Source organism: Macrobrachium rosenbergii, chromosome 28 (assembly GCF_040412425.1).
Source record: "Macrobrachium rosenbergii isolate ZJJX-2024 chromosome 28, ASM4041242v1, whole genome shotgun sequence".
Classification (NCBI taxonomy): domain Eukaryota; kingdom Metazoa; phylum Arthropoda; class Malacostraca; order Decapoda; family Palaemonidae; genus Macrobrachium; species Macrobrachium rosenbergii.
This window is the reverse complement of record NC_089768.1, coordinates 28,987,501-29,006,112: the sequence shown is the minus strand read 5'-3', so window position 1 is coordinate 29,006,112 and position 18,612 is coordinate 28,987,501. Positions and strand designations below refer to the sequence as shown.

The 18,612-nt window shown below is 35.9% G+C and overlaps 1 protein-coding gene across 16 annotated transcripts in view; it reads right to left on the bottom strand.

The window, feature by feature from the left end:
• The window catches only part of LOC136854167 (receptor-type guanylate cyclase Gyc76C-like), a 467,449-nt gene that overhangs the window by 400,899 nt on the left and 47,938 nt on the right, over positions 1–18,612 (bottom strand). For 6 of the 16 annotated variants that reach the window (XM_067130452.1, XM_067130458.1, XM_067130457.1 and 3 more), the window contains exon 1: positions 14,720–15,276. The exons of 4 other annotated variants lie outside the window; for them this stretch is intronic. The gene's annotated coding sequence lies outside the window, so the exon portion shown is untranslated. Of the gene's footprint in view, positions 1–14,719; positions 15,320–18,612 lie in introns of those variants that run through there. 6 more of the 16 variants (XM_067130454.1, XM_067130459.1, XM_067130453.1 and 3 more) reach the window with 4 other exon arrangements.

Sequence of the window (18,612 nt, the reverse complement as noted above, 5' to 3'; positions counted from 1 at the left end):
TCCGGCCGGCCAATGAAGAATTAGAGGAATTTATTTCTGGTGATAGAAATTTATTTCTCGCTATAATGTGGTTCGGATTCAACAATAAGCTGTAGGTCCCGTTGCTAGGTAACCAGTTCGTTCTTAGCCACGTAAAATAAGTCTAATCCCTCGGGCCAGCCCTAGGAGAGCTCTTAATCAGCTCAGTGGTCTGGTTAAACTAAGGTATACTTACTTTAGCACCAATTAAACTTCCGATAAAAGGAAAGAAACAACCCGCCAACGTTAAGTATATCTTAGTTTAACCAGACCACTGAGCTGATTAACAGCTCTCCTAGGGCTGGCCCGAAGGATTAGACTCATTTTACGTGGCTAAGAACCAGTTGGTTACCTAGCAACGGGACCTACAGCTTATTGTGAAATCCGAACCACATTATGACGAGAAATGAATTTCTATCACCAGAAATAAATTCCTCTAACTCTTCATTAGCCGGTCGGAGAGTCGAACGCTGGGCCAACAGCGCGCCAGCAGAAAGCTCTACCCACCCATCCAATGAAGAACTACCCACCATCGTAAACAGTGGAATAAGGTAGGTTTGAACCCAATTCCCAGAACTGCAGAAACAAGTTTTTCCCTTTCGCTTTCTTCCAATCTATTTAGGTCCCTTCCTCCCTCTCGCGGAAACAAATGCCTTCCTTCCTGTTCCGCTCCCTTCATGAGAACATTTTAGGTTGTGGTTTTTTTTTCTTTTTTTTGCGAGAAAAGCTTAGACGAGACGGGATTTTTTTTTCATGTATATATCTTGCCCTGTCAAAACAGAAAAAATAACAACCCGATGGGAAACAACACTGAAAGGATTCATAATATGGCCCAAATGCAAGACACGGAAAACGAGTATAAAATGCGCCGAAGTTTCTTCGGCGCAATCGAGTTTTCTGCAGAGCGTATAACGCTCTAAAAAACTTCCAGCTACCACGACCTCGCAACGCTCAGTTATTCCCCAGATGCCGTGGAGTAAGGGTGAGTCGCACGCCTCCGGAAAGCGCTGTCAGACGCACGAAACTTTAACCTTAAATAAAACAATAAAAATACTGAGGCTAGAGGGTTGCAATTTGGTATGTTTGATGATTGGAGGGTTGATGATCAACATACCAATTTGCAGCCCTCTAGCCTTAGTAGTTTTTAAGATCTGAGGGCGGACGAACACTCAAAGCCGTCCACAGAAATTAAAAAGGTTCACCTGTCTCCCAAAAGAAAGAAGTCCAGAATAGCTACTTTAAATGAAACAAAAGTGAAAGGATTCATGAACTGACCCAATTAAAAAAAAAAAGGTCTTCCCCTGCCACTTACGGAGGGGGAAAAAACCAGAAAAATAACCCTAAGGCAAACAAACTTGAAAGGAATAAAAATCTGACGCAAATGAGAAAAAACGTCTTCCTTTGCTCAACTTGGAGAAAAAAAAACTCCAAGAAAAACAACCCTACAAAAACAAGATTGAAAGGAGTAATAATCTGACACAAATAAATGATAAAAACAAAGTCCAGAAAAACAACGCCACAGGATTCATAATCTGGCCCAAGTACAAAAAAAATTCTTCACCTGTCACACATGCGAAAAAACAGGTCAGAAAAACAACTAGAAACAAAATTTACACGATTCATACTCTGACAAAAAAAAAAAAAAAAAAAAACACGATTCATACTCTGACCAAAAGAAAAAAAAAAAAAGTCTTCCCCTGTTACATACAGGGGAAGTCTAGAAAAAAACAACCCTATAGGATAACAAATTGAGAGGATTTATTATCTGACCCAAATAAAAAAAAAAAGATCTTCCTTTAGAGAAAAAAACAGCCCTAGAGAAAACAAAATTTAAAGGATCCACAACTTGACCCAAATAACAGAAAGAAAGAAATAAAACGAGACCAAGCTAAACAACCCAGTTTAAAAAGCAAGAGTGAATAAAATTAAGCATCTTAAAACTCTCACAAAAACGAAAAGTAGGAGGAAAACCCCAATAAAATGGCAAAAGAGCAACAGTGCCAAAAATTTATCTTAAAATGAATTAATCTTAAAAAAACGAAAATCGTGAGGGATAGAGCCAAAGAAACAAAACTGCTGGCAGTCCTGCAATCTAGATAATTGAACACTTATGACAAGGGTCACCTCTACACATCGAAGCTTTTACGGGGGCACTGACCCGCAACACACTGATGGAGTACTGACTGACCCATCTCAAGAATTTGCGATCAATGGACAAATATTTCTCAAATGGACAGCGCTTCACAGCTAAGTCGATGATACATATGCACAAAAAAAAACAAACACACACACACACACACACACACACACACATATATATATATACATATATATATATATATATATATATATATATATATATATATATATATATATATATATATATAGTATATATGTATATCGTATGTGTGTGTTTGTGTGAGTGTATAAACAACGAAAGCCGACTGATATTACGCAAATTACAGGACTTGAAATCAAAGTAAACACAAACCAAAATATGACATATATGTTAATATATATATATATATATATATATATATATATATATATATATTTATATCAACAATATATATATAATACATATACAATGTATATATACACACACATACATACGAGCATATCATAAAGTGATCATCTAACAAACGAAAGCCGATTGATATTACGCCAATTAAAGGCCATGAACTCAGTAATTAAACAAAACCAGGCGACACTGGACTGAAACTGCGATTGCAAAATTTTAAAGCCACTGTTTAGCCTACATTAGTAGCCTAATTATAACTGCCATCATTCAGGTCGTGTTGCCACGCATTAACGCTCATATTAAATTGCATCGCTCCAATTACCATTTCCCGAGAATATCAAATAGCAATTCATTGCCTACTCGAAATTCTCTGCATAAAACAAAAGACAGTGAACGAAAAAGGCTGCATTCCTGTTGTGTAATGGCAATTTAATCGCAGGTATATAAAAGGCAGCTTTTCAAATACACGCATAAACAAACCGAAAGTTGGATCAATATTCAGTCATAGAAAAGTTATCACTGTCAAAAAGGACACATTCATCCGCTAATAACAATAGAGAAACAAATCCACAGTTATGTATGGGTACATATATTCAAAATAAATATATGCTATTATGAGCATTTTAATTTAATAATAATAATAATAATAATAATAATAATAATAATAATAATAATAATAATAATAATTAGTTGTAGGTGTAAAATTCCTAGCCTCAAACAGCCTCACTTGCGAGAGTGAGTTTCAAACATGTCGTAAACACATCCCTGCAACTTATTGCACACATATCACAAACTTGTATTCAACCTGTTTTGTCACATGCAAGCGATAAGTACAGGCGTGCGTTTATGACGTACCCTAAACGTCACTCCGTTTGCGTGCAAAATGTTTAAACAAGGTGTGAGGCTGCATCCCCTTCACCCTATGGCATCTCTTGCTCATACTGGTCTATCACAACTTCCCTCCCTTCAGGTAATGACCAAATTTCAATCAGACATAAGAAAGTCACCCTAACAGTCCCCTGCCAACGAAGTTTCAGGAAATTTGCGTTTATGCCCCGGTCTGCTCGTCTGTTGGTTAGAAGGACTAGGCAAAATGTTAAGTAAGCTTCCATCTTTTCAAAAATCTTACCACAGGTGCCCCTTGTGACTAATAACAAATATATGGATTTAAGAAGAGATGCAGACCTTGATATAGCCTACAGCCCCCAGGAGTCGGAAGGTAAATCTGCTCAGACTTGGGGAGGTTTGCGGTCCACCAATACTTTCAGTCTGCTAATATCACTGACAAAACCTACAACAAAATAAAACAATAGCAACAATAAAAACAACAGTAATAATACTTCAGTAACCTCAGCAATGAAAACTGGCTAACCCGTTTAATAACTACCGACTGTACCTCAAAAAAAGTAATGTTTCGTATATAGTGGTAGAGTAATGACAACAATTTTGTTGTGGGTTGCAAAGCACAATAAACATCAAAGTAAGTACCACTATTAACAATGATACTGGAGACAAAAATAACAATAACAGCAACGAAATAAATCATAAGTGATTTCAATAAAAACAAATACAATTGCATAAAACAATAAATCAATTAAATTACGCCTTGAATATTCAATATACTCTGAGCTAGGCAAACATGGCGGTAATTATGACTATAGCCAAGAATCACTACAAAAAAAAAAAAAATATGATATGGGTACATTGCTTTCATGCCATCTTAACTAGGGGATTACATACTGGAAACTAAGACTGACAGTCATTCTGCCTTGCCCTTAGGTACTCCAGATGAGGTCGGTGTACCCCGAGGTTACCCGATACCCAGCGAACGCTTGCCAAATGCCTCTGGGTGTCACTGTGGACGACAGAGCGGGTCCGTGCTATTATAGACAGACAAGTAGGAATATTCCGTGAAAGAAGAACTATTTTTAACTTTTCTCATCTCGAACCCTCTGCATCAGACGCTGGCTACCAAAGTCATTCAAGATGGTGTCACACTAATTTTGAGTTGCGAAAATTAGATTATTAATACGGTTGGACAGTTAGATCGAGATTCGCGTAATGATCTTGGCTATGTGGATTATATAGTTGAACATATTAATGCTATACATACATACATACATATATATATATATATATATATATATATATATATATATATATATATATATATATATATATATATCCGACCGGCCAATGAAGAATAAGAGGAATTTATTTCCGGTGATAGAAATTAATTTCTCGCTATAATGCGGTTCGGATTCCACAATAAGCTGTAGGTCCCGTTGCTAGGTAACCAATTGGTTCTTAGCCACGTAAAATAACTCTAATCCTTCGGGCCAGCCCTAGGAGAGCTGATAATCAGCTCAGTGGTCTGATTAAACTAAGATATACTTAACTTTATACACATATATATCATATATATAAATATAGATAATATATAAATATACATATATATATATATATATATATATATATATATATATATATATATATATATATATATATATATATATATATAAACTGATTAACACCCAATAAACCGAGGCAGGCAAGGCTCCACGTGTGCACTAAGGATAAAGAGATCCAGCCCGTGAAAAAACGCCAACTAGGACCACGCCCAACTATTAGGATCCATCCGCCCGCAACTATATATCTATCAGAACGTCTGTACTCCCTGGTGGTAAGACTAATTGGTAACATGCTTCGTCACCCTCCACCAGAGCACAGATTCCGTGAATTTTATCATTATTATTATTATTATTATTATTATTATTATTATTATTATTATTATTATTATTATTAATGATAAACCAGCTAAAAAAGGGGCCTTTCATTTATTAAGCCTTCACTTAAGAGAATGTCTATAGTGGGAAAATCAGAAAAACCGCGAGAAGTTGAGAAGTAACATATAAACAAATAGACCTAACCCTATAGGCCTATATGGACACATGTTAGTTTAAGAGTAAGCCTGACAGTCCAGTAGGCTAATTTTGGCAGAGCGTTTTAAAGTAGCAATACAGAAGCAAACTCTAAAAACATTGTGATGACTTGCATTCTCAACGTAAAGGAACTAGAATCCATGTTGAGATTAACAGTGTACCAAGACCGTCTACAATAAGGTATCCTTCCTAGACCAAGTGTTCCCCAAGGGCTTTAACCAGGTATGTGTCCACCTTTGCGGCATGTTTAGTACAAGCCCGTTGGGGATTACAGTAAAAACTTCAATAAAAGACTGTAAATATCATTAAGATAATGACCCCCAAGAAATATTAGTCCTAGATAACGACCCCCAAAAAAATATTAGTCCTAGATAACGACCCCCAAAGTAATATTAGTCCTAGATAACGACCCCCAAAAACCCTTGGGGGTCACTAACTAGGAAAGATCCAAGATAAGGGTAATATAAGAGGGACCCTAAGGATGCCACGTACCAGCCGAATCCTCGGACCAAGGTAAGTTGCGGGAATGCTGACCCTGAACTCGAATGCGTTGAAAGGTGAGTTCACTGACCATAGACTATCGTCGTCATACACAAAAAACATGGATAAATGGACGCAATTCGTTTCACTTTTACAGTATAAGGATATTTTATTCCTATGCCCTAAATATGTCAACGGACATTTCATTCCTATGCCCTCAATATATCAACCAGAAGCGTAGGCGCGTGTGAAATATATTGATAAATTAAAAGGTACAACAGTCCCTGGAAAAATAAATCAGTGTCAGTTTAAACTGAAGTTTTACAATTAGCCAGTTGCCCTCAGGCTAACATTCTTTTAAACAACTGGAAATAAATTGAGATTAAAACTCAATTTTTCATGAAAAAAGCTGACAAATTGTCAAGAATCAAAATTTTCACACGAATACATATATACATATCAATCAACATTTACACATAAAATATATGAGTATAATGAATAAGGTACACAAATATTTTATATACTGTACAGTATATACACACTATCATGCACTATAAAGAACAGGCACAATGATAAATGCACAAACATTATTTTATAAACAGTACAATATCAGCAGCGATAACTGCTAAACCATACAACGCTTGAATGGCATAATAATGTTGATCGTATGAAAACCTTATGGGCTGTTTCAAAATGAGGACAATGCACGTGGAACGTACACTGTCGTTTGAAAGACGTCTTAAAGGCTCTCAGAGCACAATGAAAATAAATAAATAAATAAGTTAAATTATGCTAGTTATGGTACTAACACCACAGTTCGTCTCGTGGTCTCAGAACTAGTACGAGGCAACGCATGCGCAATAAAAACAAACCTTCCCTCCCCAGCCCAATACCCAGGCCAGCACCCCCGGACCGAGTGAATATCAAAACCACACAAAGACACACAAACACACACACACACACACACATAACTAGATAATGCGCAGAAGCAGTAGCAAGTTTCTTGGGCTCTTGGGCTGTCTCGCAGAACGCCATAACCGACACCCAAACACAATAGCCATCTTCCCAGAAAGGTATATTGTGCCTACGTCACAGAGACGAGAATGGAGACATCAAATTACGGCAATCGTGGAATGCGTTATAGTGGTGGATCTCTATACTCTCATTCAAAAGGGAACTTCAAATGTCTGGATATCCACACAAGGTACCATTGTGCGCGTGCGCATGTGCTCGCCGGTGAAAGGATGCTATTACCGCAAAATTCAAAAAAAAAAAAAAACTGTACGTGATCATGGCAGATAACAAATTCTAAATATAAAATACTGACATGCATAATATATAAATACATGACATGCATAATATATATATATATATGTATATATATATATATATATATATATATATATATATATATATATATATATATATATATATATATATATATACATATATATACAGTATAGCCTATACCAAGCACAGTATAGCCTATACCAAACACCACAGGAAAAAAGTGAAACAAGGTTCCTGATAGATATATATATATATATATATATATATATATATATATATATATATATATATATATATATATATATATAATGCATACACAAGTGTGTGTGTGTGTGTGTGTATGTGTGAGTATGCGTGAGTAAATTAACTGAATCAATTGGCATATTTTTACTTGAAGCCTTTTAACTTTCCCAACCAGATCTATAAAAGAAATGCTTATAAAAAATCATCCACCCTCACCAACCTGGTTTTGCCTCATTTGCATCCTTGTGCGAGATTTTCATTTGAGATAGGCCTAGAACAAAGTCCTAGCAAGGCCCTGGGTGGTGATAAAAAAATGATAACACCTGTACACAGTATACTCTCACGTACACGTAGATATAGACACACATATATATATATATATATATATATATATATATATATATATATATATATATATATATATATAATCTATATATAATCTATACTGTATACACATGTATGTATAAAGTGTAATTATATAATAGGTCAAGACTAAAGTTTTAATAACAATATTCGCCATGCCTTCTATGGATAATTTATATGTATAACAAATATCTGGAGAGCATAAGAAGAACAGATTTTGATCAAATTTACTGATAAAAGCAAATGAGTGAGCTTCCAGATATCATAGAAAACTCGATGTTTTTTTTTTTTTAGAAAAATAGTAAAATACACATTAACTAATTTATTGCAACTGTGGCGAAAATATCGTAGAAACAACCTCACACTTTAGAGAGTATTATGGTTTATCTGCTAAGAATTCACTTCCCATTCAACTGACATCTGCGATGCAGACAGGGAATCTGGTGGCGTTCTTTAAAACATGTCTGCGGCATTTGACGAATAACAGTCAAAGGCAGAGTGACAGCAAGCAATCAATAAATTCGGTCCTGCTTTAAATTTTCATCTACATAATTACATTTTACACCGAGTATAAATTCTAAATGATGTTTGTAAAGAATAAGATCGAGAAACACATACATATATAAAAAATATGTGTGTGTGTGTGTGTGTGTGTGTGTGTGATTCACAACAGGTCATCCTGGCTTTGCCTTTTATCGTTAGTCACTCCTGTTAAGATGGTTATATGTTGAAAATATGTTTATATATATGTATGTATATGTATATATGTTATACACACACACACACAAAACACACACACACACACACACACATATATATATATATATATATATATATATATATATATATATATATATATATATATAGCACGTGCATGTTTCTTATGAATCAGTGTGAATTTCTCAGTTTCAAATCGTAATCGCTTTGATCAATAAAACTCATAATCCTCACAAGCTATATGTCCTTGAAAGGTTATATCAATAAAACAATAACATGAAGCCCTTATCACGAATTCGATTAGAACAAAAAATGAACAAAGGAAAAATTAATTAGAACCAGTACATCTGCCCAGGTATTAGGTCTCCAAATTATTTTCTGCTTAAAGAGAAATTCCAATTTGCCAATAATGAAGAGGTCGATTCTCATTTGTATAAGTTGGCAAACCAGGTAATTCAAATGTCATTACTGAATGGGGATGAGTATTTCTCGAGGTACATTGACCGTGCATTCGATTAAAAAACGGATCTGAAATAATACAAAATTTTCTTTTCGAATTAAAGCCATTGATTGGATTCATGGAACGTAGGGTACAGAGTCAAGCACCGGGGCAACTTCAGTTATTCATCGCTTGAGAAAGTGAATAAAGAGGAGTTAGAGTGGTTGGTCAGCGAAATAAAAAGATCTACAAAATAAATGACATGAAGCACAAGGATCCAAAGATGAAACTGGGATAAAACCCCACAATTACACTAAGAAGTAGCAGTTAGAGAGGTTGGACAGTAAGATAGAAAAAGGGAAGTGGGAATGGAGGTAAATGGCTCAAAAGTTTGTCCAGCTGAGGGTCGAATGGATGATGCAGCCAGCCTTCAGTAATGCCTACAGTGCACCGCGTGAGGTCCACTAGTGGCACTACAGTTTCCGAATGATAGGTTACTGTCACCATTGTTCGCAGACCGTCATCTCCATTTACAGACATAGTCGAAGATGTATATGAGATCTTCGTTGAGGAATCGGAAGGCATTCCAACCACAGTCTTGATAGTAAGGTTCTCTCTCTCTCTCTCTCTCTCTCTCTCTCTCTCTCTCTTTTAAAGGGTAATCATTCAAATGGGACGAGCAGCCTCTTGTCACTTTTCTGACCAAGCCTCTAAAAACAAACAAATAAATAAATAAATAAATAAATAAATAAATAAATAAATAAATAAAAATAAAAAAGATAAGAAGGGCAGTGTTTAACCAATCTGTAGATATTGCTGCTTCTTAAAGAAAGAAAGTATATGATTCATGAAAAAAAAGTAAAAAAAAAAAAAAATCCAGAACTTGGCAATAGACGGAATCCAACAGTGATTACCAATTCTACGAAGTGAATGGGGGATGAGGTGGTCTAACGGGTATAACCATGCCAACTGACATGAAAACAGTACTTCCTCTGAGCTCTACAAAAACTGACACAAATACATTTCCATACCGAGGAGGCAGACATAATTCTCACTGCGGCGCCAAAGGACAGAATCTAGAGCACGCGCTAGCTCCTTTTATAAATCTTATTTTCATTAGTCATTATTATCTTCAAAATGTTCTCTGATGCCTTGTTTAGTAGCCTGTGATAGCCAAATGAATTGTGAGACTCAGCTTTTCGGAAATGAATAAGTATCTCAAAATGCTAACTCAAAAATGAAGTTGTTTTTATAAATGCAACAATCACTTTCAAGTTGTGGCTTACAGAATAAAACAGCATGTCACGAGTTATGACAGTAACGTCTTTAATCTTCTTTGTAAATGTTAAATACCAAAATGCAAATATTTCTCGAAAATTGGGGACACCGGTAAAGCATTAAAAATGGGTCTTCCTGCTCCAAGACATTAACTTTCTGCCGTAGAGTCACGAAAATCAAGCTGTAATTTCATAGTTAAATGAGTGCCTGTGAACTATGTTTATGCGCTGTTACAAGAAACATCAGCGTGCAAAGCTTATAGACTATACGAGTATAGGCAAGATTAAACAAGTAAAAAAATGCGCCGAAGTCTCTTCGGCGCAATCGAGTTTTCTGTACAGTGTATAATGCTGCATGAAACTCTCAGCCACGGCCCATGAAACTCCCAGCCGCGGCCGGTTGGTGGCATGTGTTGTGGTGGGCACCTACACCGGTGCCAGACGAACGATCATGGCTAACTTTAACCTTAAATAAAATAAAAACTACTGAGGCTAGAGGGCTGCAATTTAGCATATTTTGATGAATGTATGATGGATGATCAACACACCAATTTGCAGCCCTTTACCTCAGTAGTTTTGAAGATCTGAGGGAGGACAGAAAAGTGCGGACGGACAGACAAAGCCCATCTAAATAGTTATACTTTAGAGAAAACTAAAATCGGGTAATAAATTTAAGTTCTAATAATGCATATACATTACATATATACCGTATATTATATATATACATATATGTGTGTGTGTGTTTGCGTGGACCCTTAAATACAAAATTCGAATGTGGATAAACTTGTTTTAATTCAGTAATAAGATGAAACACGTAAGCTTTTCTTTCGATGTAATTTTATCCTTTAGACCATTTGTATCCTAAGATGGGAGGTGAGGTTCCCATCCGAGAGCTAATAAAAAAAACCATATATATATATATATATATATATATATATATATATATATATATATATATATTATTATAAAATGTATAATAGGCCTATATGAGAGAAAAATAGATAGATAGCCGTAGCAGGCGACTTTCCTAGGTTGATTTTTTGACTTTCACTGACACACGATCTTACAGACCCTGTAACCTGGAGATGGAGAAGAGAAATAGTGTCTGAGTGGGGCAGAATTCGGATAAAGTCTGGTAGGTTTGTGGTTCACACCCGGCCTACCGCCAATCAATCCACCGAGTTGTAAATAGGTATCAGCGTCTGGTATGGTCAAGAAAGGTCTTGGGGCAAGACCCACTTGAGGGAAATGCGTCATCCTGTCAATACGCACACGTCAATATCCCCCGACTCTTTGAAAATGTGAACATATATAATTTAGGCCAAAGGCCAAGCGCTGGGACTTACGGGGTCATTCAGCGCTGAAACGGAAATTGACAGTTAGAAGGTTTGAGAGGGACGCTGCTGCAAAGACCCTTCAGTGATACCTACAGTGCGCCACGTGAGGTGCACTGATGGCGCTAACCCCCAATGGGGGAATATAACAGTGAGAACTGCCCCGAGATAGTTCAGAGATCCCTTTCATATCTTTCAAAAGCCCAAAGCCACCTTGTGACATATCAGATTTCATTAGCGACGACAAAGCGCTGAAGCAAAAAATAAAAATGGTATCCGATGCCTCTCTAGTGAAAACCTGTACCAGTCAGAAGATACTTTTTCTACAATATACCATTTTTTTCTCCCTCTTCCTCAGTACTTCCTTTTTGCTTGCTGCGCAATAGCGAAATGCTTTCGTAACCGTCGTGATAAGCAAACAAAACTTTTAGGTTTCACTATATTCGTCTCTCATAACACCAAAAATATATTCTGAAAAATCATCCCACACTACAAAGATAATGACTGGCAAACTTTCTCTGATTCAACTAGAATTCGACATCTACTTCAACTTATAAAAGTTCAATAGCCTATTTAATCATAACATTATTTTTTCTAGACTTCACACACGGTCCTCTCCAGTTTTTTACCGGCATTCCTCAGGAATGTCATGTTACTCCTCTTTTTTTTTTTTTTTTTACTTCTATTCCCTCTTTCGGTCGAACGTTCATATGCCCCGCACTTGACCAGGAACTGGTCGGCAGAAAATCCGAAAAGGTTTATTTATTTTTTGTGGGAGAGGTGGGGAGGGGTGAGGAGGAAAGGGGGAGGGGAAAGCGGGGGATATCCGCTATTTCACAACTACGACAAAGTTGCCAATTAGGGAGATCTTTCTCGACTTCTCATCACTTTCCCCAAGGGATATAATCAAGTGATAAAAAGATACAACCTCATCAAAATACTAATATAGCCTAGCCCTAGTTGCATCTTGCAAATTTATAGGCAAAGTTGCCTATTAGGGAGTTCTTTCTCGACTTTTCATCACTTACCTCAAGACGAAAAGGTATGACCACCTCATCGAACTACAGGTATAGGCCTAGTTTCATCTCGCAAATTTCCAGGCTGTTGCCTATTAAGAAGAACCTTCTCGACTTCTAATTATTATCCTCAAGGGATATAATCAAGAGATAAAAGGTACGGGAACCTCATCGAACTGCTGGTATTGGTCTAGTTTCATTTTGCAAATTTCCCGGCTAAACCTCACGCTCAACGTAACTCCAGCCTCTCAAATGGTTTCCCACGACGGAACCGTGGTTTCGTTTTAGACCATTTATCTAAAACGCGTTTGCCTTGACGATAATTCAAACGTAACCAACTTACTTTCTTGAACTCAACCGATTAACGAAAATGCTACAACTTCATTATCTGAAAACCATCCGGCTGTGATATAAAATTGATACACCGGGAGAGAGAAGGTGACTGACTTTACACACACACACATATATGTATGCATATACGGTTTATATATATATATACATATATATATATATATATATATATATATATATATAGAGAGAGAGAGAGAGAGAGAGAGAGAGAGAGAGAGAGAGAGAGAGAGAGAGAGAGATTACAGTAACTTTTCCAACATACCTACTGTTCAAGAAGCTTAATATTTCTTGTTATATTATAAGCACTTATATATACCTGTCATAGTACGTCTTTTTTTTTTTTCTTTTGCTTTGTAAAACAATCAATAACGTTTATAACTAACCTAATGCAAAACAAGACTCAACCAAACGCGCAATATTTTCCCAGCCTGTTTTTCCAAAAACAGACCCTCAACGTTGAAGGAGGAATCTAATTTACAATAAAAGTAACCGAGCACCTTCCTAGAACAAACCCTCAAGCAATGTGCTCCGGTTGTCTAACATTTTAGTCTAAGCCCCATTTAATATTCTCTACAGACTAATCTCCAATACAGTATATCAATCAACAATATCCCAGTTCATGCTTATTAAAACTATACTCTGCATCACAACACAGGACATTTGCTAATGAAATGGAAGCAATATACTCGTATGTTCAAGATGCAAAGCATTTCGCGTGCCGGTAGTGCAATAAACGAGATAGCGTTTGTTTACGATGACAATTTTCCAAAAATGCATGCGCTTTCATTTACTGAACACATTGCTCCTGTCCTCTAATGATAATAAATACAGAACAACTGATGGGCCTAGTGTAAAAAAGTGTCTACAGTGCTGTGAAAGTTTCAGTCAAGATTCTATCTGCAAAACGGTAAACACTCAGCCTACACATACAAACACCCTCTCGTGAAACATGCGGTGACTATTACGTAAGTCACCTGCGGTGTCTAGCCCATACGACACGAGTTTGGGCTCAAGAAATAACAACGTAAATTAAAATTACTTTAACGCTGTCAAAATTATTATCGGCACTGTGATTACACTTTCCATTACTAAATTAGTCTAGTTATTTATGATTATTTAATACGCCCTTCTGACACGACGGTACGAGTAATCATTTAAAGCAGAACAGTTTTAAAATGTTTTTAATAACTTCCTTTGTCGCAATGTGATGATTTTCTTTTTGTGTTTACATAAATGAGAGAGAGAGAGAGAGATAAAGAGAGAGAGAGAGAGAGAGAGAGAGAGAGAGAGAGAGAGAGGTTTTAGTAACTTCCTTTGTCCTAGTGTGATGATTTTATTTTGTTTACATGTTTAGAGAGAGAGAGAGAGAGAGAGAGAGAGAGAGAGAGAGAGAGAGAGAGAGAGAGAGAGATATTGCTCAGAGACAATGGGTAACATCTTACCTAAGAGACACTGCCCTACACTATCTATTATCTATATGAAAAACAATTGTCATTTAACGTGTGAATGATTACATGAGAGAGAAACTATTCACTGACAATGGGTAAATACTTGTACGTAAATAGTTGTAAATTCTCAAAATTCGTCAAACTACAGGAACAAGTAAATTACATAATCTATTACACTAAGATGGACTTGGGTTTAATTCGCTCAAGACTTCAACGACTTTGTATTTTTTTTTAATATAATTCAACTGGAATAGTAGAGTGACAGCTTAAACATACTGACCTTAATATCTGAAGAAGTGTTCCTACGACCAGCTGAAGAATCACCGACGACGATGTCTCGTACAAAACACAAATTAAAAATTCACAGTACAGAGGTTTCGGTCTGGCTAATAAAGCACAGCTGAGTAACAGAAACCAAATATACACGCACCACTACTGCTATAACTGCTACTACTACTACTACTACTACTACTACTACTACTACTATAGCACCAGTCACTGTCAGGAAGTAGCGGGGAAGAGCGTCGTCGATTCAAGTGTGTAAAAATGCACTTGTCACAGCAAACCGTAGCGGCCCGTCGTACCAAGGGGCACCATGACTTGGCACACTTTCTAACAAGATGCCAAAGGGCAGAAACTTCAATGGTGGGTTACGTCCGGAAGGACCAAGTCGTCTTAGAACCCCACGACGGATACGTCCTTCACCAACCAACGGCTACGACGGTAACCTCTTCACCGCTAAAGCGGCGGATGGATGGTTTGCGACAGGACACGTGGAAAAGTTCAGTGAGAGAAGGTGCAAACGTTACCGACAACGCACAAGCCACAAGTTGTACTGAAACTCGCTGAGTCGCTAGGGCTCGCAGCTCGCTCGCTCACCAGAGCGACGAGATGGCATATATTTCTGTCACACAACTGGTTGCCAGCTAGCGTTTAATTCCAGCTCCCTGCACGGTAAAATTAATCACTTGAAGGAAAAATGAACGGTTTATACAATGTATCTCTATATTTACAGGCTGCCGTTGCAAGTACGGATACGTTTAAAAACTTCCTGCATCACAAAAGGTTAAATACCACTGACGACTCACTTGCAGTGATACGGCAAAGTTGATCTCTCGGGCAGGCGCAGGCATACCAACAACATTGCTACACCATGAAACCTTATGGCTACAATGTCCCTCTATTTTTGACGAAAGCTTCCTTGGTTACAATTTACAACACCGCAGCTAATAATCGTCTCTCCACAAACCAAACTTTAAAATGGCAAGAAATGAATTTACCAGTGACCAAATACTTGTTCGTTCGTTCCACGGGCAACCACCTGTTGGCATTTCTGTTTAATATTATGTATACGTGCAAGATAAGAAGTAGGGCCCAACTTAATTACAAGTTACCACAATCAATGCGCAATCAGCCTCAGTACATCATCATTACAACCCAGCGATGAAACAGTTTTCAACGCTGCATGAAGTGAAAATTAATTCTAATAGAATCGCATATGACGCATCGAAGCTCAGCAACCGGCTCACTTGTTACAAGACCTAAAATCTATTCAGTGTAAAATACAACTCACAGTTTCTTGCCTAAGTTGTACGTTCTGAGAAAAACAACATCAATGTCTGAGGGGAATTCTGCACACTGTACCATAGCACTTGATATGCAAAAGTTTATAAAAAAAAAAAAACTGTACTAGTATTCAAAAAATGAAGAGGAAAAGAGTTACTCAAAAACAACCGAGTGTAGCATTACAAACGACGAAAAGAACTCAGAATGTGTCCTTTGATAAAATGGCATCAAACGTCCATGGCGAAATTTTACCATTCTGTTCTTATCACCTTATTGCAACATACCACCTTTATCTTACACCTAACGTAATTCAAAATTTCCACTAAGTTTCTAAGAAAGCAGATTACGAGCTTAAGGTCACACTAGAGAGAGAGAGAGAGAGAGAGAGAGAGAGAGAGAGAGAGAGAGAGAGAGAGAGAGAGAGAGCGTGCTTGAGCACAACAGATAAAAGTGATAAGTGACGACAGGACCTTTAATCTTTCATGGACATACATTACGAAACATGAAAAGCTAAAATACACTTGGGTCATTCTTAATACACTGATTATGGTGATGCTTGCTTTAATAATATTAAGTAACACTACTACATATACACATTATATGCATTATACATAACATACATATAGACATTATTTATATATATATATATATATATATATATATATATATATATATATATATATATATATATATATAGTATACAAATATAAAATTCCATTATTAGCTAAGAATAAACTGTTAATATCTAACTCACTATGCTTTGCAAGTAATTTACATCTAAAGAGAATTGTTTCTAAGTGCACCTGTCACAACCAGGATTCGAACAGAATTTACTAAAGTGTTAATTGTAGCTTGAATATGAAAGTAATATATATATATATATATATATATATATATATATATATATATATATATATATATATATATATATATATCACAAAATAGCCAAAGAACTTTTCTGTGTATTATTCATCTTCTGAATAATAATAATAATAAAAATAATAATAATAATAATAATAATAATAATAATAATATATTCCTAGCACTCGTGTTAGGCTTCAATGAGACGGATGGTACAGAATCCAGATTCTTGTAAATTAAAGAATCTGGTACCTGAACCATCCCGTCTCATTGAAGCCAAACACAAGAACTAGGAATATATATATATATATATATATATATATATATATATATATATATATATATATAATATATATATATATATATATATGTATATATAATATATATATATATATATATATATATATATATATATATATATATATATATATATATATATATATATATATATATATAATATATATATATATATTATATAAATTCAACCTCGTTTATTGGACGTAATCACGTAGACAACTTTAATGATTAGAACAGCCAGGTTCGGGAAGGAGCTAAAGGAAGAATTAAAGAAAAAAAAAAACTTCGCTGAGGAGATGAAAGTAGGCCTACAGCAGGTGCGAAGGCCGCTGAGACGCCATACTGTGAAGGTACTAAATGAAATACTAATTACTTACTAATTGATGATGGCGGAACAGGGGCATGATCCGCATACTTACCATAGTAATTTTAACTTGAGTAACCTAATAATGTTATTACTGGTGGATTAAAACGATGGTGTCAGAAAATTATTTCGCCCAAAATAACACGAGGCCCATAAATTTTGGGAAAATAAGCTTAAACTGCTTTGCTTACAATGCTGTAAATCAACAATACCAAGTACAGACAAAAATTAATTATAAACACATTTCTATACATACATATGTATGTATATGTATATAACATATATATATATATATATATATATATATATATATATATATATATATATATATATATATAATTGCGTGTGTTTGCGTGTACAGGGAAGTCAAGAAGATAAAACGAGAACAAGAAACAAGTAATGGAAAACAACAGGAAAATGTCAACAGGAATTAATTGTAATGGGAAAGAATATAGACCAAACGGGTAAAAAAAATTTATATATATATATATATATATATATATATATATATATATATATATATATACATATACATAAATATGTATGGAAAAGATGCTACCTAAAATTAAAGCAGTCCTGGGTCGATGGAGTGAGTATTTTCAAGATTAGCTGAACCTAACCGGATGAGGACTCCAAACTGAATCATGCAAGGTCAGGAAGGCTTAATGTGAGGATGAGAATACTTGTGGAAGTGACTATTTCAAGGAGGGCAACTGAGAGGCTGAAGGATGAAAAGCCACTAAGGGTTGACGGGATTTGACGTGGCACGCTGTAGTAGGATGGTGACACTGCAACTGAGTGGTTAACCAGGTTTGGAAGGTAAGTGTAGATGAGGGAAAGGTTCCAATGGAATGGGTGAGGAATGATTCTTCCACTGTCAAAATGTTAAGTGACAGAAGTGGCTTTAAGAACGATAACGGCGCAACAGGGAAGGTGTCTTATGGGATTTTGATCGAGAAAGTAACACAGATGACTAAAGTTCCGAGAAGGGAATGAGAATAAGGGGTTACAGGAGGCATGAGGTGTGCGGACCAAAATTTTGTTATGATAAATTATATGAGGAGTTTGAAATAACAGGGTAAAAC